At 34.3% G+C, this 3,951-nt stretch overlaps 1 pseudogene; it reads right to left on the bottom strand.

The window, feature by feature from the left end:
* Positions 1-1,547: 1,547 nt before the first annotated feature.
* LOC103734238 lies at positions 1,548-2,483 on the bottom strand (annotated as a pseudogene).
* Positions 2,484-3,951: the final 1,468 nt, after the last annotated feature.

The raw sequence follows: 3,951 nt of genomic DNA, 5'->3' as shown, positions 1-3,951 counted from the left end.
ATATATATATATATATTAGAGTACATGGAATTAGGAAGGGGATGGTAAGGGTATAAGAGAGGCAATATAGGGGGGAACTAAGTAATATTGTATGGAGTATGTATCAATGTATATCAAAATCTATTGTATGTAATTGAAAAAATTCACTTAGAAAGAATGGGAAAATATTTTTAAAAAGTCATCTATTTTCTCATGCTATATCATTATCAGCATCCTGAAGTAGATGTCAGGAATTTAAATAATAAAATATATTGATTTTGGTGTATGATGGAACCAAATGAATCTGCTTTGGTTAGTCACTGTGGTAAGAATAATATTTCATTTCATAGATTAGTTTCGACCTTGGATTCATAACTCCATAAAGCATTTGAGAAACTGAAAGATCTTTCTGGAAGCTAATAATTAGGGATAAATGAACTGTTTAACAATGAGACCCTCTTCATGTATGCCAAGAGCATGACGAAGAGGCACCTGGATGAGACAGACAAGTGACAGACACAGAAGTCAAGTGCAAATCAACACAATCTATGTTTTCTCACATATTTGGTCTAATTTGATCCACACACTTGGTTATGGCAGCGTTATTGATCAAATTCATAATTCTTTTTACTTTTTTCTTAAAGTTTATTGTTATTTACCAAACACTACAGCAACCCAAATCATCAAAGAATGATAAAACATGAAGTAAATTCAGTTTCTCTGTAGTTACAGGTTACAGCTTCTCAAGAAATCACATGTGAACACTGCAAATTCAAGAACTAATTCTGTGTTAAAAAGTGTATCCTATCTTGAGATAATCTTATTTCTTTATGTGCTTTCTAGTAGGTGATGAGTACAATCTCATGTATCTTCTATATGCTTATGCACGTGGTTCAGACTTATAAAATTAGGAGAAACAAACACAAAATTAAGAAACAGCATTTTTTGTCCATAATATTCAGTTGGCATTACAGTGCCATGTGTTGTGAGGGGAAAAGTATGTCAAAATGAATGAACTTTGGGAAGATTTCCTTTGTCATTCAGAGTATAAAAAAATACCTATGACTTCTAATAAAATATGACTCAATTTAAAGAATCTATATTGATACTTATTTGTAATTATTTTGATGTGGTTAAACAGCATTAAGCAATTAAATCACCACATAAGTGGAACTGCATTGCTATTTTGAAAAGCAGTTATAGATCTGGGTCCTCTGGATTATATTCTCTCAATTAAGAGTGGGAGATACATGCTCACTCTGTAAACATCATAGGCCTAGCGCTGCCTTTAAAATCATGAGCAAGTGACTACATTTGGTTGTACTGTAGTAGGAGGTATTCATTTCACTCTACCTTCTTTCCTTAGGACAAGAGCTGTGAATAGAATGTAAGATTACCTGTTTTTCGGACAGATTGTCAAGCCAACTATCCCCAATTCACTAGCACTATTTAATGTGGTCTGCCATGCTTAGCTTATAGCTTAGGCTACAAGATTCCAAACTCAGGTCCTGATGTTTGCAAAGGAAGTGCTATCACTCATGGTTCAATACTGCTACTATAATGCTTCACTATTGCTCAGAAACCAACACCAATCTTCTCCACATTTTTCTGATGGCATTCTTCATTTCCTTATTCCTAAATGTGTAAACCATAGGATTGAATAAAGGTGTCAGGACATTGACAAATATAAGTAAGTCTTTCTCAAAGAGGAATGCAGATGAAGGTCGTGCATATATTAATATGCATGGGACAAAGAACAAAACAACAACAGTAATGTGTGAGCCACAGGTGGAGAGAGCTTTACGTCTTCCTTCAGAGCTATGCATCCTCAGAGAGAACAAGATGACAACATAGGAGACAAGCAACAAGGAGAAGATAATGATGCAGATAGCCCCACTGTTGGCAAACACCAGGAGGACAAATATGTGTGTGTCAGTACAGGCAAGCTCCAGTAATGGGAACAAGTCACACATATAATGATCAATAACATTCCTTCCACAGAAGGGCAGTTTTAAAGTGAAAATAACCTGTATGATGGCATGCAAGAAACCCCCTGCCCAGGCTACCCCAACCAGAGTTCCACAGAGCTACCAGTTCATGATGGAAGAGTAGTGCAAGGGCTTGCAAATCGCAACATAGCGGTCATAGGCCATGGTTGCCAGAATAATCACCTCTGCCCCAGTGAAGAAATGAACAGCAAACAGCTGTGTCATACAACATTCAAATGAGATGGTCTTCCTCTCAGAGAGGAAGTCTACGATCATCTTGGGTGTGACAACAGAAGAAGTGAATGCATCCAGTAAGGACAGGAAGGCCAAGAAGAAGTACATGGGGGAGCCCAGCAGCGCAGGGCTGTAGACAATGGTCGCAACAATCATCATGTTGCCCCCGATGGTTGTGAGGTAAACCAACAAAAATACAATAAATAGTATTTTATCAACTTCTGGGTTCTGTGAAAGCCCCAGGAGTATGAACTCTGTAACAAAGCTCTCATTTTGCATGGTTCTCAAGAGAAAGTTGACAGCAAAAAGTATTCATTTAAATCTGTAATTATGAGAAAAAGGGTGTTTCCAATAATTTATTACCATCAACACGTTAATGAATCCTTAATTAAGATTTTTTTTATTTTATTACCATAGAAAAATATATTAGAAATATTTTGAAAGATATAGTTGTATATCACAGATAGTGAAGGTGGATACAAATTATTAAAATCTTTAAAATATCAAAAAATTAAATATTAGAGAGGAAGATAAATTTTTGAAGGTTCAGATTTCATCAGTCTCTATTGGCTTCTTAAAGTAAAATATGAAAATATGTTTTGAAACTATATATTAAATATGCAAAAACACCCTAGTTTATTAATCGTATCTGCCTTCTGAATGGAGTGAGGTGATGATCAATGTTCTGAGTAAGTTATCAGAATACTGTCTAAATTGCATTTGAAGCAGAAACCAAGTTTACTTTTTGAAAATAGTAACACTTAAAAATTTCTTTAAAAGTAAGATGTTGATTTGACTTTCAAATTGGTTCATTTATTATTCACAAACAAAAAGTTCTGCAGGGAAATGTCTATAACTGCACACGTTACATATGTAGAAGATGTAGAAATTTCACTTTTATTTCATCTTTTAACATATTGACCATAGCTTTATGAAATTGTGTTTTTTTTCTGGTGACTAAGTGAAATAATGCAAAATAATGCAAGTCCTCATTATCAAACTCTTAGTCAACATTATGTGACAAGGGTTATTATTGCTATTTCATTGTTTGACAATTATGACTAGAGATGGTAAGGTAAAGTAAACAAATAATGGTTAACCAGGATTTTTAGAGACACTCTCTAACACTCATGAGTCTCCATGGAATCAACATGATAAATAAGATTAATTTTTTCTTAGTTTGAACTACAGAGTAGAACTGTTGTTTCTAGTCCCTTCCCTCTAAAGTAAAGCATCATATCCTGTTGTTAATGTGTCAATAAGGAATCTTGATCAAGGCAGCAGAGTAAATGATGACAAGTCAGAAGTCAATGAATCAATCACTTATGTATGAGAATTGGCTACAACATAGAGTTAAGAAGAGAAATAACTCAATGAATATAAATTAGACTCTTGAGACTTATTTGATAGTTATTTATACAATGTGGCCTTCTTTGAGAAAATACCATCCTGCAAGATAGAGAGTTTGAAATTATATGAATTTTCTACAAAACATATTCATAACAGCTTACCTGCTCATCTCTAAGGATTATGAGGAGGGTCAAATTAAAAATGTCAAAATGTTACTCATGATAACATTCCATTACAATTCTAGATGCAATTCATTCAACTGAAAACTCAGCTGACCCACATAAAGCTCTTCCTGGAGTCCTGTGTGTAAATATTCAGTTCTTGAATTCACTTTCCCAGATATTCACAGCTTGAATAGGTGACTGGATGCTTCTTGTGTATGCAAATGTAATGTATCAGC

This window comes from Nannospalax galili, unplaced genomic scaffold, assembly GCF_000622305.1.
Source record: "Nannospalax galili isolate Female #2095 unplaced genomic scaffold, S.galili_v1.0 scaffold2736, whole genome shotgun sequence".
In the NCBI taxonomy this organism is placed as follows: Eukaryota; Metazoa; Chordata; class Mammalia; order Rodentia; family Spalacidae; genus Nannospalax; species Nannospalax galili.
Note: the sequence above shows the minus strand (reverse complement) of the source record. Positions and strands in the feature narration are given on the sequence as shown.